General features: G+C 33.6%; 1 long non-coding RNA gene, 1 other non-coding gene and 7 pseudogenes across 2 annotated transcripts; all 9 read left to right on the top strand.

Moving 5' to 3' along the window:
* The first annotated feature begins 13,811 nt into the window (after positions 1 to 13,811).
* LOC145568763 (uncharacterized) lies at positions 13,812 to 14,952 on the top strand. Its single transcript, XR_014095937.1, has 2 exons — positions 13,812 to 14,139; positions 14,687 to 14,952. It is a non-coding gene; the product is annotated as an uncharacterized LOC145568763 (long non-coding RNA).
* A 1,033-nt stretch (positions 14,953 to 15,985) lies between these two features.
* On the top strand, positions 15,986 to 16,104 carry LOC145569565 (5S ribosomal RNA; annotated as a pseudogene).
* A 200-nt stretch (positions 16,105 to 16,304) lies between these two features.
* On the top strand, positions 16,305 to 16,423 carry LOC145569589 (5S ribosomal RNA; annotated as a pseudogene).
* Positions 16,424 to 16,620: 197 nt separating this feature from the next.
* LOC145569648 (5S ribosomal RNA) lies at positions 16,621 to 16,739 on the top strand (annotated as a pseudogene).
* A 196-nt stretch (positions 16,740 to 16,935) lies between these two features.
* On the top strand, positions 16,936 to 17,053 carry LOC145569542 (5S ribosomal RNA). Its single transcript, XR_014096138.1, has one exon. It is a non-coding gene; the product is annotated as a 5S ribosomal RNA (ribosomal RNA).
* A 200-nt stretch (positions 17,054 to 17,253) lies between these two features.
* Positions 17,254 to 17,372, top strand: LOC145569683 (5S ribosomal RNA; annotated as a pseudogene).
* A 199-nt stretch (positions 17,373 to 17,571) lies between these two features.
* Positions 17,572 to 17,690, top strand: LOC145569671 (5S ribosomal RNA; annotated as a pseudogene).
* Positions 17,691 to 17,888: 198 nt separating this feature from the next.
* Positions 17,889 to 18,007, top strand: LOC145569694 (5S ribosomal RNA; annotated as a pseudogene).
* A 195-nt stretch (positions 18,008 to 18,202) lies between these two features.
* LOC145569625 (5S ribosomal RNA) lies at positions 18,203 to 18,321 on the top strand (annotated as a pseudogene).
* Positions 18,322 to 18,469: the final 148 nt, after the last annotated feature.

Below are 18,469 nucleotides of genomic sequence, written 5' to 3'. Positions count from 1 at the left end.
AAACGTACCTCCTTTAATTTCACATGTTCAACCACATCCTTCATTAGGTTTCCCATAGGTTTAATCTATGAACTGCACATCCAGAAAACATCTTAAATCACACATTTTTGCCTAGCACATTGCGAATTCTTCAATTCCTCGTTATGACTTATATTGGTTTCGAGTTTTTATACAATTTTAGCAATTACCAACAGCATAATAATAACACTAATCCGGTTACCATTATAAGCACACTCAACTCATTCAATTACGCTAGATGGCACTTAATTGGAAAATCAAAAAATTAAAAATTACGGATTATAATTATAATTTAACATAACACACATTTCATATGTAAATATTAAGACTTATATCGATGAGTATGGAGCTCCGTATTAATGTTTTTCGGTGATCGGCAGATGTGGAGGGAGAGTAAGGTTCAAGGCTATAATTTTTGGAATATCACTTGTTCAATCAGATCTGGATTGTGATTGCATTAAATCCTCTATCTATCTACCTTTAAAAAAAATTTGACGGCGTTCAAATGGGGCATGATGACTGTAATGTGTTACGTGGATTTATAAACATGTCATGGAAATACGTGTATGGCTATTGGCATCCACGTCTGCTTGATATTACTAAAATAGCTCTATGATAAACGCGGAACGTTTTATCATGAAGATGAATTTGTATTTTGCCCTGAATTTTCAACAGCACATGTTGTACTGTGTTTTTTTTTTTTTTTGAATAGCATGTACTGAATTTGTATGTATAGTACATTAGTATATTCATCATCAATATTTGTCATTGGTTTTTTTTTTTTTTTTTGTTTATAAGTCGTTGAATGTTTTAGATTTTTATCTATGCACAACTTATTTCATAGATACAAATCTATCATTATAATTTTTTTTGTTTAAATTCACAATTAGTGTTTAACTTTTGTATCAACTTCTATCACTATGATTGGTGTTGTAATATTATCACATTTCGCTCTTTCAATAATAATTCAATACAAGTTTAACCCATGTATGGCACGAGCTGAATACTAGTTATGTCAAAAAAAATTGAAAAAATAAATATGGAAATAAACTTGTTTCATGGAAAGACTTGTAACCAATCATTTAGGTTCAGTTATTTTATTTATTTATTATTATTATTTTAAATGGATCGTTTAGGGTTCGTTTGGTGTTGTTGTGGTTTTCTAGTTTTGGTTTTTTATTTTTTAAAATCATATGGTATGTCATATAAGCAGCAACCCAAACTTGACTCTTGTGTATTTTTAGTAGGAAAATTTGTTTTTACAATCCTCAAAAGGAAATTTTGAATTTTGGTACCTCGAAAATAGACCTAATTGAATTTTCGTACCCGTTTAAAACTTTTTTTTACTTTAGAACCCATCAAAGTGTAAAATTATAGGTTTTGGTACCTCCGTCCAACTTCTGTTAAATTTTCCATTAGTGTGGCCCATAATCTAATTTTTTTAATAAATTAATTTATTAAAAAAAACTTAAAAAAAAACCAACCACCCACTGCCACCCCTCCCCCCTCCCTCTTAGCCACCCTTCCCCCTCCCTGTGACGGTTGCCGGCGCCCAAACATTCCCCCGATGCCGGTGAGCCCACCTCCTCTCTTTCCCTCCTCCGATCTCAGCCGCAACAGCCTACCTCCTCCCTTCCTTTCTCGAATCTTAGCCGCAACAACCGTCCAAACAACCACCGCTCGCCGAAACAACCCCCCTGTTCGCCGGCCCCCTCCCTCCTTGAAATAACCATCCTCCCCTTTTCACATAGCCCCCGAAACCCTATAACCCACCTGAAACAACCCGTAAAACCAAACCCATTTGGGGTTTTTAAACAACCCAGAAAACGGGTGGTTTTCTGGGTTGTTTCAGGTGGGTTATAGGGTTTCGGGGGCCAGTTGTTGTGTGCGGATGTGGAGGAGATGGTCGGTGATGATGGTTATTTTGCGAGGGATGGCTGGTTCATCCATGAAAGGGGGTAATTTTGGTGGTGGTGGTGTGATGGAGCGATGCTAGTGCGAATTGGAGGTTCTGGTGGTGTGATGGAGTATCGCCGCTGCGAATTGTGTGTGCAGGGGGTGGTTTTGGTAGTGGTGGTGTGGTGGCGAGACGAGGTGGTCATGTGCCTAGTTGTTACGTGGCTAAGGGGTGGCTGGAAGGTGGCTAACGGGTGGCTGGAAGGTGGCAGGACCTCACTAACGGAAAAATTAACGGAACATGGACGGAGGTACCAAAACCTATATTTTTACAATTTGATGGGTACCAAAATTAAAAAATTAAATGGGTGCGAAAATTCAACTAGGTCCATTTTCAAGGTACCAAAATTCAAAATGTCCTCCTCAAAATACCATATTTAGACTTAACCACCAACAAAAATGAAAAAAAATATATTTCGACATTTCAGCAATCTCCTAATAATTTATAGGAAAATCTGAAAAATACCACCAACTATTATACCCATTTTTTACAAAACCACCAACGATTTTTTTTTTTTTAATTTACCACCAACTATTCTTCAAAACCTTAAAAATTACATGTTTGCCCAATGACGTCATAGTGGGCCCCACTTTTCAATCTCCCTCCATTCCCCTTTCTCTTTTCTCGATTCTCACCTCTATTATTGGTAAAGATTGTCATATACACCCGAGTGTACGTATGGTACACCCAAAGATATTTGTTTTCTTATTTGATGATAAAATGAGTAATAATCATTAAAATGAGCAAATAATACCCTTGGCTACACCATACACCTGGGTGTATATAACAATTTCTAAATTATTGGTAGTAAATTAAAAAAAAAATTGTTGATGGTTTTGTAATAAAGATGGGTATAATTGTTGGTATTTTTCAAATTTTCCTAATTTATATTAAGGAAATTGTTAAGTGTCATTTTAAATTAAAAAAATAAAAAATAGATTTTTTACGTTTTTTGTAGGTGATTAAATAAAATAAACGAAAAAACGAGTAGTTAAATATAAATGTGGTGTTTTAAGGGTGTTAAAATGCAAACTTGGGTACCACAAGATCCAACTTACAGCATCATTGCTTAATTAGTAGCTCAACACCACTTCTGAGGTCACATTCGTTTCAATTCAAGGCCCACGTTCAATACTCGTGCAATTTGTTAAAAATAATACTAAGGGAAAAAAGAGGTTTACTTGCTTTGTTAGGAGGAAAGAGTCTTTCTCTCACCAATGTTTGAAGGGAGTTTTACTTGGTTTATATAAGAGGGTTTGAAACTTTAAATAAGGATGTTTGAAGTAATATTTCTTGTGTTGTGTGCTAGAAGGAGGCATTCCTACGCACGGCCACCGCCGTCCGGCCAGACGACTAGCTCGGTTCGTGGCACGTGCACGGTGTAGTGTGCCTACCTGTTTGGACCGGAAATAAACGTGTTTCATAGAAAAACCTGCAACCAATCATTTTTGGTATCACTGTTGTTTTTTGGTGTTTGGTTTTAAATTTTCAAAATCATATGATATGTCATATAAGCAGCACCCCAAACTTGACTTTATGCATTTTTAGTAGGAAATTTGGTATATACCATCCTCAAAATACCATACTTAACTTAAACTCCAAAAAAATGAAAAAAAAAAAAAACTAATTAGATTTCGGCATTTTGCCATCTCCTTATTATTTCTGTTAAGGAAACCGTTAAGTGCCATTTAAAAAATAATAATAATAATAATAAATAAAAAAATAATAAAATTTGCATTTTTTGTAGGTGGTTAAATTAAATGAAAAAACGAGTAGTTCAATATAATATATAGTGTTTTGAGGGTGGTAAAATGCAAACTCGGCTACCAAGATCCAACTTACAACATCATGGCCTATTAGTTCAACACCACTTCTGAGGTCATATTCATTTAAATTCAAAGCACATGTTCAATACTCGGTGCAATTTTTAGAAATATTCCCTCTATCCCGTTTATTTTGCCCCATCCAACATATCTGCTTTATTAAGAAATGACAAGGAAACGGAATTGGATATGGTCCCTAGGAAATTTAGTGGAATTAATTAAGGAAATGTAGAGAGAGAAAGTACCATTATACTACTTACCTCCGTTATTTTTAGTTGACATTTATTCTTTTTGAGAAGTTTATTTTTAGTTGACACGTATCCTTTTTAAGTAAGGTTTATACCTTGGATTCTTAGTGTACCCTATTTGCTTTATCATTTTCTCTCATTCGCTCTTTCCTCCTTAATATGTGTGCCCCATCCAACATATATAACAATGTAACGTGGGGGATTAATAAACAGCGAAAAATATTTCCCACTATCTCTTGTTATTGTACAAATTTCCAAATATTTCAAATTTTCGCATATTACATTTTTCAATTACTCTAAAATTTTGGTAGTTTTGTCTCGTAATAAGGAATTTGTAGAGAAGGGATATTTGTCTAGTGGACTGTTTATTTTGGAAACTGTATTTGATGCTGATTATATTAATAAAGCATCCACTTCTGCTTATATTGTTGAGACTATTGATCTTTGGCATGCTAGATAAGAACATACACATGCTTACAAAACATGTCTTTAATTCCTAGTCTTATTGATAATGGTCATAAATGTGATATTTATGTTGAAGCTAAACATTCTAAGAAACCTTTCAAAGCTCAAATTATTCAAGCATAATTTCAAAACCAATCTGTTTAACTTATTTATTAAAGGGAAATTATCTCTAGTAACCACAAAATTTTATTTTTTCTGAGCGGTAAAATCTAAAAATTTTGATTATCAATGGTAATCACGAATTAATATTACTAAAAAAATGGTAATATTTAATATCATTAAATAATTAACTAGGGTTAATCTTGGTTAAGTAACAATTGATTTACATTAGTACCCTTTCAATTAATTTTTTTAAAGAAACAAAAAATCCAAACCCCTTCCCTGCCACCAGCTAACCGCCAGCCCCTTTCTCGTTAGCACTAAGATCAGCCTGGCTAATGGCATTTCAACCCCTTCCCCTGCTAGAGACCCCACCACAAAAACCCCAATCCCAAAACAAGCACCCCCTCTCTTTATCAACCCTCTCTCTCCTCTCATCACCACCAAAATCACTTCTCGAGGATGCCAAAATCAGCCACCTTTCCCTTGCAGGAACCAACCAGTGTACCCTCTTCCCCGATTCCCACCCCTACCGGAAGTAGAAAGAGAACGAAACTTCTTTTTTGGATTATATGAACTTCATTTTTCCGAACAAAAACGCGATTACTAGAATTTTATAGATTAATCCAATTAACGAGGAAGATGAAAGGCGGCTTTAATTATCAGAAACTCACTATCAAAATTCCAAACACGAACAGAAAGATAAGAAAATAAGAGAGAAATATGAAAGAGGAGGAAGACGACGAACCATTCGTTGCCGAGGTCATCGTCGTATGGAAACTTGCCATGGAGGTGAGGAGAGAGAAAAGGAGAAAGTTTTGTGTTGCCAAATGTATGTAGGCGGAGGTGAGAGGAGAGATAGTGGTGAGGATTTGGAGGTGCAAAGCTTGGAGGTCGTCGGCAATGGCGGAATGAGAGGTTGAGGAGAGAGAAAAGTCAAGGTAGATGGCAATGATGCGGGTTTTTTCTTGATTTCGACGGGGAAAGCATTAGGGTGAGGCAGGGGCGGAGGATGCGGGGAAGGGAGGTGACGCAGTGGTAGGGGTGCTCGGCAGCGCCGCATGTGGCTAGAAAGGGAGGTGCAACGGGGATGGGAAAAGAGAAAGGAAGAAGAAAGAACTATGGTTGGGGGTAGTATTGTCAAAATGGGTTGATAGTTTGGTTTTAGTTCGGTTTGAAATTGGGTCGGTTTGAAATACGTTCAAGTGTCTTACGGGTCGGATTATGTTGAGTTTAAAAAATTCTCGGTTTTATTCGATTCAGTTTATTCTTGGGCGGATTTAATTCGGTTTGGTTTGTAAACGGTTCAATGCAGACGGGTTGCGGTTTTTTAACGGTTCGCTGTAAACGGTTTTTATCCCTCTTCAAACAGTTTTAGGTTGGAAATGGTTTCGGGTTAGAAACGGTTCGGTTCTTTTTCGGTTTAGTTTTATTTTAGTTCGGTTTATAACTGATTCGGTTCGTTAACAATTTTGGTTCTTATACGGTTTAACATTATTTAAGGTCGGTTCCATTTCGGATTTACTAAATTACGGTTTGGGTTGGTTTTTTATTTCAAAAAATTGGTTTTTTATCGAGTCATTTGGATTCGGGCAGTTAAACGGTTTTGGTTTGAAATTTGATAGTACTTGCTAACCTTTTGCTGGTTAACAAGTTCTCTTTGATTATATAAATACATAACATGTTATGTTTCAAGTTTTGCCATACTAATTACTAGTTTATTACGAAGTAGATTATAAGAGTTTAGTGTATTAATGTATTGTTGTTTTATGTGCTATCAGGTTATTACCTACTTCTTATTTAATCATTTAATTGATAGTGTTATAATCATGATTTGATGAGTTGTGACATCAAAATTTGCAATTTGGTATGTAATTCGATACTTAATTAGTCAACAACACTGATAATTAAGACTTGTTTATCATTATATATTTGCATAAAATTGTGAAGATATTACAAAGTAGTTTGATTTGTATGATGAAAGAAAACATTAATGATTAACAAGGTAATATTGATTCGCTCAATCGATGATACATACACATAAAATCTAACCATCTCATATTCTCATATTTAAATAGTTATTAGTACAAAGTTATGGATTAGTAACATTATTTTGACTGGATCAATAATTTGAGTTGTAGTCTTAAGATTAGCTAAATATCATTGTTCGTGTAGTTCAAAGTATAATGATTTACACCGTCGCCAGCTTTTATTTTAATACTCCCTTCGTCCCTTTATTTTTGCCCCGTTATCTTTTCTGGGGAACGGTCAAAATTTGAAAACGTTGACTATAAATTACCGTTAATCTGTAAACATAATTTAGTCATGAGTGGTCTTGTTAAACTCATCTCATTATATATTTTATTAATATCACGTTTTTACAATTTTTACATTTATGAAAAATAAAGATATAGACGTTTAATACGCATCTTGGAGACCGTGCCCAATCAAATGGGGAAAAAAATAAGAATAGAGGGAGTATTTTTTTTGTATATATGAATATACAACACACAAACATCATCTACTCCAAACCATAAATTAAAAACACTTTATGGTTAACTTCTTCCTCCCACAACAAACACAGATTACCATCTTCACCTATCCAATAAAAAAAATGAAACAATTATAATCTAAAGCCTGACATTTGAAGAATAAAAAATCAATGGCTAGATTTAAATCACATATCTTTTGAAACCCTAATTCTCCACTTTATCACTTTCACTCCCTATCCCTTATGATTCACGACACCTTGCTCCTCTCTCTCTCATCTCATTCTCATATTTTTCATTTATCTTCTCTTCATTCTCATTTGTCTATTATCTTCTCATTATCAATTCGTTCATTGTAATTGCCTGAACTTTGAAGTATTGTTGCTGCCCAGAATCTCATCCGTTGCTGCGTGCTCAGAAACTCAAACGTTGCTGCCCCAAAACATAATTTGTCTCTCCAAATCTTCCCTTAAGCTCCCTGGTTTGTATTCATTTATCTTTGAAATATTGTACTTTTGAAGTTTTCTTCTTATTTGTTGTTGTATCATTGATATTTGATTGACTATTTCTAGGTAATTTGATAAAAGAAATCTATATGATCTGTAATAAAAGTTAATAAGTATAATAATTAACTAGTTTGCATTTTTGCACCAACATAATAAGATATTGTTTCCCACTCGATACGTATTTATCTCTAATTTAAGATGGAAAAGGTAGACTCAAATAGTACTCGTATCTATTTCTGTGACTCCGTGTCACTAAATTTGACCATTACAATTTATAAATATTAATATCAAAGAAGATCTCGAGGTGTGAGCGGACCTTTAATGAGTAATTCATGGAGCAAATGGACATTATTCATAAATAAATTCAATTTTAAAAAAATCTCTTTCGTTTTTTATGTTTATTTCGCTAATGACATTGGCATTCATTAATCCTAATCTTAGGGTTTCGAGGGCCAAGGTAATTGTCTTGTTTTTATTTAATGAATGAACAAGTTAAAATTATAAAATTAGACTAAGAGAACTTATAGCAGCTAGCTATCCTACTTGTATGTCGTATAGTGGTCAATTGGTTATTTTCTAGATAATTGGTACTTTGTTAATTAAATTTTGACGGATTTGTTTGTGGTGGGCATTTGTTTATAAAATTTAATTTTTGAGTATTGGTGGGCATTTGAGTCTAGTGGGTTTTGAATTAGCCAATGACATACCCTCAAATTAGAATGATTCTAATGGTCGATTTCTTTCAAAGTTAGAAAGGTGATTTATACTGTTGTAGCTATGAATGTTAAAGTGAGCTATAGGATTCTATATTTTTGGCAAATTATGTCTTAGTTTACTTTGCATTATTCAATTGAGATTGCAAATCATACGAATTATTCATTTTTTGATTGGTTTATGAACTGGGTTTTATTGAATGAAGTTGTTAGGAAATGCTACTTCTCTCCTTTTATTTTTATCTGGGTTTTAGTCAAATTGCTCATTATTTTTTGTTATATAGCAGTCTTACAACTCAAGATTTGTTATTCATTGTATTACAGTTCAGCTTAGGTATGTTAAGGAATATGATGAACTTCGGAGAGCTATGCAACTTTCTTTGAGTTTAACGTCTTGTTAGCATGATGAATGTTGTTAAAATGTGTTGTTTTGTTTTAGTTTAAGTTAATATATGCTGTCATTAAATGTTGTGTGTTAATATATGGTATTTAATGTTCTATGTTAAGCATCACATCAGTTGAATCTATGGTATTTAGTGATATTCAGTGAACACTTACATTTACTTTGTGTTTTTGTTTTTTTTAGCAATGGAGCAAGAGTTTTATAATTATGATAAGGACAGACAAGATTATTTTGAAACTATAGATTCTCAATACACTATTAAGAATCTAGATTCTACTCAACACCAAATCACTACCACTAATGGTAGTAAGCATGGACGAACATCAGATGTTTGGAGGCATTACACCTTTTTTGATAAGATGGTTGGTCTTGCTCTGATATAATATGCTCGATGCAACGTTTGCGGTAATGAATATAGAACACCGGATAAGACATGCATGGGTAAAAATCCACACTATCCTGCAAATCATGAAAGTGGTGTTGAGCCCCTGTTTAATCAAATTTGTAATTTACAATTGCTTACCAGAGCTATAATTTTGCAATTCAATTCTTAAAGTATTGTGGAGCATCATGGACTTAGGGAAGTTTTTAAGAATCTGAATCCCAACGTGAAGCATGTGTGTAGAAACACTATTTTGAAATATTGTATAGCTAAGCATGATAATTTTAAATCCTTGTTGTTGCAGTCTTTTTCTGGAATTGATGGTAAAGTTAGCTTCACTTGTGACTTGTGGAAAACATGCACTAATCGAGGTTATCTCACATTAACTTCACATTATGTTGATAAAAATTGGTGTCTTAGGTCTAAAAATTTGAATTTAAGATATTGTGGTCTTCGCATACTAGTGTTGAGATAGAAAATTTTGTGTTTAAACTTATTGGGGAGTGGAACCTTTTGGGTAAAGCTTTTGCAATGACTGTTGATAATTTTCAATCCATGGATGTTATGGTCAACCTTTTGAAGAAAGATTTAATGTTAAATTCTCCTCTTCTTTGTAATGGTAGTTTTTTTTTTTCATATTATTTGATGTTCTACTTATGTCTTGAACATTATTTTTCAAAGAGATTTAAAAGAAGTTGATAGTAGTGTTCAAAAATTGCGTGCAGTTTGTAAATATATTGATTCTTCAGACTCTAGACTTACTCGATTTGAGCGTGCTCTTCCTAAGGTTAACTGTGTGTTTAATGGTAAGTTATGTCTTGATATTGTGACTTGTTGGAATGTCACCTATACTATGCTTCGAAAATCTTTAGAAGCAAAGGAAGCCTTGAAAGTGGTTACTAATAAATTTATGGGTTATAAATTCAAACTTTCGGATGCTGAATCGGATACCCTTACAAAAATATGTAATTTTCTAAAGCCATTTTTTGAAATCATTGTGTTATTTTCATGTTAAGAATATCCTATTGAAAATTTGTATTTTGCTAGTGTTTAATTTTGAAAATTGAGCACACAATAAGTCAAGCCCATATAGACCCTAAACTTGCACCCATGGAAAAAGTTATACTTGATAAGTTTGAGGGCTATTGGGATGAATGTAGTTTGATCCTTTCAATCAATGGCAGATCTAGGAATGTAGTGATGGGGGTACGAAATTCGACTTGTTAAAAAAATGCAAATTTTAACAAATTAAAATTACATCAATTATTTATTATTTTCACCATCTTATTTGAATGTATCCCTTTACTCCTTAATGTTATCCATAATTGAACCAAACAAATAAACTAATTTCGTACAGTCTAATACAAAATATAATTTAAGTCATACACTTACAATTTTATAAAACTTTTAAATAAATTTTTAATTTAACTGTTGTACATAGATAGACAAAAATACTTAAAATGATTTAAAATATAACTAATTACACTTACTTTAATATCTTATCGCAATCTAATATATGACAACACAAATTAAGGCATACTAGTTATTAATCAAGAGTAATTAAAATATGAAATTTTTATCAAAGGAAAAAAAAAACCTAAAAGTATATTGATGAGCATTTTAAGTTTAGACTTTAGAGCTAATAGAGCACAAACTCTTATTTTTAGACAATTATACAATATTAACAATATAATGAAGTAAACTAACATTTTTTGTAGACTATTAAGATAATAATTAAAATAATTGATATTTGATATATGAATGGAAACATTGTAATATAAATTAAAAAATGAATAAGACAAGAAAAAAATTACTACTATGATTATACAAAAGTTTTGTACAAATAATTAATTTAAGTGCTTTGGATAAAAAAAAAATTAAAAAAAAATTAAAAAAAATTAAAAAAAATAAAAAAAAATAAAAAAAAAATTAAGAAAAAAAAAAGTACCACAAAACAAAATATTAAAAGTGTAAAGTTCATTTTAGTAAATTGAAGAAAAGAGAACTCTTGTTTAACTTTCATGAGGTGGTCTCTTTCTATTTTCTTTTGCAGAATGACGCGCGTTAGTCTCGTCAGATTTGTTTTCTATGCCTGTACCTAAGAGACATGTTTTATATAACAGGCGATCTCTTTGATTACATTTTTTTCCTTTTAGAATGGGGGTACAGTTGTACCACTATGAACCCCCCTGGATCCGCCACTGCTTTCAATTGCTATTGTTCTTGATCCTCGCTATAAGCTTGTTCGAGTGAGGAAGATGTTAAAAATGATTTATGTTGAGGAGGCATATATGTGTTAAAAAGGCAAAGGTGATTGAAGATGTCGTATTGGAGTTGTATAACTTTTATTCTTTTATGTCTTTCGATTTTAAGTCAAGTACAATTGTTCCCCCCTCCATCCCAACTTGGATCGATAAGTCAAATAGTAACTTAGATGATGATATGTTCAAGGAGGTAATCAGTTTTTGTTTATTGTGGTTTACAAAAATAATAATTGTATGTTTTAATTTTTGTTATTTAATAAATGCATGTTGTTTGAACTTTTCTAGTATGTTGATGATGATGATGTGGATGGCCCATTAAGTCGCCCATTGATGGAGCTTAAGTCATATTTGCATACGCCTCATTAACCAATTTATGAAGGGCAGAATTATGATGTTATCAATTATTGGGAATCTCAAATTAGTGTGTCCCCATATTAGCTGATGGCTAGGGATGTTTTGGTCATTCCTATTACATCGGTAGCCTCTAAATCTTCTTTTAGCATGGGTGATTTGGGTGGTCGTATTTTAAACAAGTTTAGGAGTACGCTTTTTGCCTAAGAATGTTGAGGCGTTGGTTACCACACAAAATTGGTTACGTGGTTATGATTGTGATATTGAACAAGACGTCCTTGAAATTGATAAAGAGGTGATAGCTAAAAGTTTTGCATCTAATTAATTAGGAAGGTATTGCTTGAATGAATATGCTTATATATGGGTTTGCTTGAATTTTCTTATATATATTCTTCATTTATTATGGAAAACTGCTGTTTTTGAGTTGTTTTGTGTGACTTATAACTCTTCTAACTTGATGAATATGTTAATTTTTATACTGAAAATTCGAGTTTGCTATATGATGCATCTAATTTTTATGTTATATTATGTAATTAACCATCTGAGTCTGCTATATGATTATAATTCTGCTCTAATTTTGTTGAATTTCAGCATATCACTACTACAAATCCGTTAGTTTATGGACGTTATTAGCTCGACGCTGTGTATGGGGCGTCAGCCTAAAAATAAATTTTCGCTTTTTTTGACACTTTTATGTGTCGAATTAGTTTATCGACAAGAAAAAGCCTCGACAACCATGTATGATTTGCACGTGACTCAAGGCAACCCAAAAAGGTCTATACGGAAAATTAAAAAAAAAAAAGTCAGGAACTGCCTTATATCCACGCGCATTCTCTCTCTTTTTCGTTCTCTCTCTCTCGCTCTTAGATCTCAGCACTTCAAACAAATTAAACCTAATTGTTCATCATTTTCCTTCATTCTTATACGATCTTAGCGAATTTGGGTGGAAGCCAGTTATAATTTCCTTCCTCTCCGAAGCCAGTTATAATTTCCTTCCTCTCCTTGTTAATTTCTTCAATTTAAGGTAATCTTATTCTTTTCCCTTATCAATTTCATGCATTTTTTTTAAAACACCATTCAAATTTGATTTATTATATTTATATGTTGTGAAATAGCATTTGAATTTTTAGTTATTGTGTAGTAGTAGAAAGCCATTGTATTAAAATCTACATTTTTTTGTATGTTCTGTTGGGTGAAGGGAATTTAAAATACATTTTTGGTTTTTTTCGCTTTAATTACTGTTGATTTTGGTCCGTCTTAGATTTTCTTGTTTTTTTCCAATTTGGGCCGAACTGCAATTCGTTGAAAATATACTTTGTGGGTGTTTCAATTTAGGGTTCTAATTGCTTAACATATGTCTAATTATTCTTCCTTAATCTCTCATTTCTATTCTTAAATCTCTATGTTTTGGTTACATATGTTAGCTAATTCGTAGCATTTTGGTATTCTCAGGCACAAAAGAATATTGAGTATAGTGAAAAGGTAGAAAATAACATCTGTTTGTTGCAGAAATGCTTCCAGCTACCTAATATCAAGGATCCAAGACATATTTAATTCAGTTGGCTCATGGTTGTTTCTAGTGCTGCTTACTAACTAGATTTTCCTGGTTTAGAAGTTTTTAGTTGTCAGAGCCAATTTGATGCTTGGTTTAGATTTTGGATTGTAGGTGCATGTGATAAGTGACATTTATGTCACTTTTAGGGGTGTTTTTAGAGTCGTTTTTGGGTTTATTTTACAATAATTCTCCTTGTTTTAATCTTTATTTCTATTATTTTCTTACTCTCGTCTTTTATCTCTTATTTGAGTATCACTACTACAAAAATGGCCAAAGAGACCCAAGATAAAAGGCCGTTAATTTCAATAACGGGTGTCTTTGTTTTCAAGAGACTCAATATTACAAATAAAGGATTTCTTGAAACTTAATGAAGATCCTTTATGAAAGATAACTGGTCTCTCTTAATTTTTTTATCTTTTACATAAAAATGGGGAGACTTGTGTTCTTAAAAAAACGATCTCTAGACCTAACACCTTAAACCGCCTATTTAAGTTAGGTGGTCTCTTGCTTTTTTTTTTTCCAGCTTTTCACGCTGCGCTTTATTTTTTCTTTATCATTTTCTCTTTAATGCCCTTTACCCCAACGGCCCAACCCATTCTTTTATAGATTATTTTTTTTATATATCTCTCCTCCTTGAAAACCCTAGCTTGCTTCCAGCCTCTTGCCTTCTTATTCCTCTCCTTCCGCAACCACCTATCCCCTTTGCACTTCCATTACTCTCAGCTCACTTACAATCACACTCACAATCACACTCACACTCCTTCGCCTATTCTCTATCCTCATCTCAGCCCCGATACCACCAACATCTTCGCCGCCGCACACATCCCCTGCTCTGAACACTCGATACTTTCTCTTTGGGTTCAAAGGTTTGTCTCTCTCTCCCCCCTCTTCATCTTTTCTTTCCCTATAATTATTTTCTGAATTAGTTGATTTTCAATTTCATATTTGTTGGTACTTTTTATGAATTCTGTTTCTGTAATTTATTTGGTGAATTGGTTGTAAATTTTGGAGATTAATTTTATAAGAAAACTCCATTTTCACTTTGAGCAAACTACCAAATGGAAGAGTATATTGAAAGTGAAATTTAGATCTCATTTCACAATTTATTTCATTTACCTCATTAATTAAAGAGGATCAATTTCAGCGAATTTGTTGTAAATTTTTTTTATTTAGTTATGCTTTTTCTTACATTTTTCGCAAGTTTTTTCATTGATAATCATCAATTCAATTGGATATGTAGAGTAGTTTTTTTAGGGTACTCCGTCATTATAATTTTGGGTTTTGTATTTGCTTATGAAATTTCGGACTTTTGAAATTGCTTAAGAAATTCTAGATTTAATTTGGATTTTATGATGATCTAGTTATATATGTATAATTTTTTGGGTTATGCTAATTCTTATATGTTAATTGCAGCTTATAATCATATCATTCATATGGATCGGTTCATATTCGAAGCTAAAGACAAAGATCTACACGAATGACTTGTTGAAGTTCACGATGAAGAAGATTAAGGGGTTTTTTTAAAATTATTTTTTACAATTACGGGTTTTGTATAATTTTTTACTCTGTATCATGTATAAAATAATTAAGATGATGATTTTACATTTATAAAAATCAATTAGTTAATTTGATGAAATGTAATTTTAATTTACGTTTTAAAAATTAATTTTTTATTTTTCTTTTTATATGACACCAAGATACCTGTGAAGTTAGATAAGCGGTCTCTGTTTTCCAAAAATAGAAACTGCCTAAGTTCAATAGGCGGTCTCAGTTTTCCCAAAAGAGAGACCACCTAACATCAATAATCAGTCTTAGTTTTCTCATTCTAGAGACCGCCTTTCAGCAATAAGCGGTCTTAGTTTTTTATTCCAGAGACCGCTTCTATCAAAGCAATCTCTTTGCCAAAGAGACCGCTTAGCTAGAGACTGCCTCTAAAGCAGTCTCTTTGGCTTATTTGGACGGGTCTCTTTGGCCTTTTTTGTAGTAGTGTATTTTGGTAATTTTTAGTGATTTTATTAGTTTAATATCGTAATATATATATGTTTCCTATTCTCTAATGTTTTAAGTCTTGGTTCTAGTGAATAATAATCTTCTCGCTTTTCTCCTTCTTTTATTTTCTTTTAGTTTCTAGTTTGTTTTCTTTATTTTATTTAATTTCGTTTGATTTTATTATTTCATTAAGTTTTACTATTTTATTTTACTTTATTGTATCTGTATTTTATTTTATTTTATCTCTTGATAATCCACTCGTGCTTTTGTTGTAGGTCGTGTTTGGTGTTTCGGGTTTGAGTCAAATGTGTTAATCCAAGTAGCTTCCAAGCCCCAAAGTTGTTGCACCCTAAACATTCACCACACCCTTCACTATCCTACACCACCCTAAAGCAACACACAAACAACTTCCTTCCCCTGCTCCGCACTTAACACCAGCTCCCATGCTCCCAATTCCCCACCAAACAACAACAATTAACCACCACAATCAACATCAATTCGACCCATGCCTGCCACCATCTCCTCCACACAAAGCAGCTCCTAACCGCAACAATTTACAATAGCCACCACAACGCCTGTTCTCACACGAATCGCAAGTCATAGCCACCCATCAACCCCCTGCACGCACGACCTCTGCTCACATCCAACACCAATTGCAACTCACAATAGCCCAGAACAACCATCAGCAACCGCCAAAGTGAAGTGTATTGAGGATGATTTATATGATTGGATTATACCAGCACTAATGCACCGGATCCCATAAGAACTCCGCAGTTAAGTGTGCTTGGGCGAGAGTAGAACTAGAATGGGTGACCCCCTGGGAAGTCCTCATGTTGAACCCCTTTTTTGCCGAATTCGGAATTTATTTTCGTTTGTGGTTATTTTGAGATTGGAAATGGTTTGAGACACGTAGATCTCAAAAAAATAACCAATTTGAAAAAAAAAATTATTTGATTCGGACAATCGGTCACAAAATTACGGCATTTCGAAGAAAATCAGAGGATGGAAAGGGTATAAATACAAAATAGCGCCATAAGTTAATGGGAACGATTATACCAATACTAATGCACCGGATCCCATTAGAACTCCACAGTTAAGCGTGCATCGGCGAGAGTAGTACTAGGATGGGTGACCTCCTGTAAAGTCCTCGTGTTGCACCCCTTTTTTTGCCGAATTCAAAATTCTATTTCGTTTGGTTATTTTGAGATGGGAAATGGTTTGAGACGCGTAGATAACGAAAAAATAACCAATTTTTAAAAAAAATGTTTAGATTCAATGATCAGGCACAAAATTACGACATTTCGAAGGAAATCAGGAGCTGGAAAGGGTATAAATACAAATTAGCGCTACAAATAAATGAGTGCGATCATACCAGCACTAATTTAACGGATCCCATAAGAACTCTGTAGGTAAGCATGCTTGGCCGACAGTAACACTAGGATGGGTGACCTCCTGGGAGGTCCTCGTGTTGCACCCCTTTTTAGCCGAATTCGTAATTTTTTTTTGTTTTTGGTTATTTTAAGATGGAAAATGGTTTGAGACACGTAGATCTCGAAAAAATAAACAATTTGAAAAAAAAATTTATTCGGACGATCGGGCACAAAGTTACGGCACTTCAAAAGAAAATTAGGGGTTGAAAAGGGTATAAATACAAATTAACGCTAAAAGTAAATGGGTGCGATCATACCAGAACTAATGCACCGGATCCCATCAGAACTCCGCAGCTAAGCATGCTTGGGCGAGAGTATACTAGGATGGGTGACCTCCTGGGAAGTCCTGGTTTTGCACGCTTTTTTTGCCGAATTCGGAATTGTTTTTCGTTTCTGGTTATTTTAAGATGGGAAATTCTTCGAGACGCATAGTTCTCAAAAAAAAATAACCAATTTAAAAAAAAAAATTATAATTCGAACAATCGGGCACAAAGTTACGGCATTTCGAAGGAAATCAAGGACGGGAAAGGGTATAAATATAAATTAGCACTGTAAGTAAATGGGTGCGATCATACCAACTTTAATGCACTGGAAGCCATCAGAACTCCGTAGTTAAGCGCTCTTAGGCGAGAGTAGTACTAGGATGGGAAACCTCCTGGTAACTCCTCGTGTTGCACCCCTTTTTTTCCGAAATCGGAATTTTTTTCGTTTTTAGTTATTTTGAGATGGGAAATGATTTGAGATGCATATATCTTAAAAAGAATAACCAATTTGAAAAAAAAAATGTTTAGTTCGGACGATAGGGCACAAAGTTACAACATTTTGAAGGAAATTAGGGGCTGGAAAGGGTACAAATAGAAATTAGCGCTATAAGTAAATGGGTACGATAATTCCAGCACTAATGCACTAGATCTCATCAAAACTCCGCAGTTAATTGATCTTGGGTGAGAGTAGTACTAGGATGGGTGACCTCCTGGGAAGTTTTCGTGTTGCACCCCTTTTTTGTTGAATTCAGAATTTTATTTTCGTTTTTGGTTATTTTAATATGGGAAATGGTTTGAGACGCGAATATGTCGAAAAAATAACCAATTTGAAAAAAAATGTTTAATTTGAACGATCGGGCACAAAGTTACGAAATTTCAAAGGAAATCAGGGGCTGGAAAGGGTATAAATACAAATAAGCATTATAAGTAAATGGGTGCGATCATATGAGCACTAATGCACCAGATCCCATCAAAATTATGCAGTTAATCGTGTTTGGGCGAGAGTAGTACTAAGATGGGTGACCTCCTGGGAAGTCCTGATGTTGCACCTTTTTATGCCGAATTCGGAATTTTTTTTCGTTTTTGAATATTTTGAGATGAGAAATGGTTTAAGACGCGTAGATCTCAAAATAATAACAATATGAAAAAAAAAGTTTAATTTAGACGATCTGGCACAAAGTTACGGCATTTCGAAGTAAATTAGGGGCTGGAAAGGGTATAAATACAAATTAGCGCTATTAGTAAATAGGTGCGATCATACCAGCACTAATGTACCGGATCCCTTTAGAAATCCGCAGTTAAACATGCTTGGGCGAGGGTAGTACTAGGATAGTTGACCTATTAGGAAGTCCTCTTGTCGCACCCCTTTTTTGCCAAACTTGGAATATTTTTTCGTTTTTGGTTATTTTGAGATGGGAAAATTTTATAGACACGTAGATCTCAAACAAATAACGAATTTGAAAAAAAAATGTTTAATTTGGACGAGAGGGCACAAAGTTATGTCATTTCGAAGG

Source organism: Chenopodium album, chromosome 11, assembly GCF_948465745.1.
Source record: "Chenopodium album chromosome 11, dcCheAlbu1.1, whole genome shotgun sequence".
NCBI lineage: Eukaryota > Viridiplantae > Streptophyta > Magnoliopsida > Caryophyllales > Amaranthaceae > Chenopodium > Chenopodium album.
The sequence above is the reverse complement of the archived record's forward strand: the minus strand, read 5'-3'. Positions and strand labels throughout refer to the sequence as shown.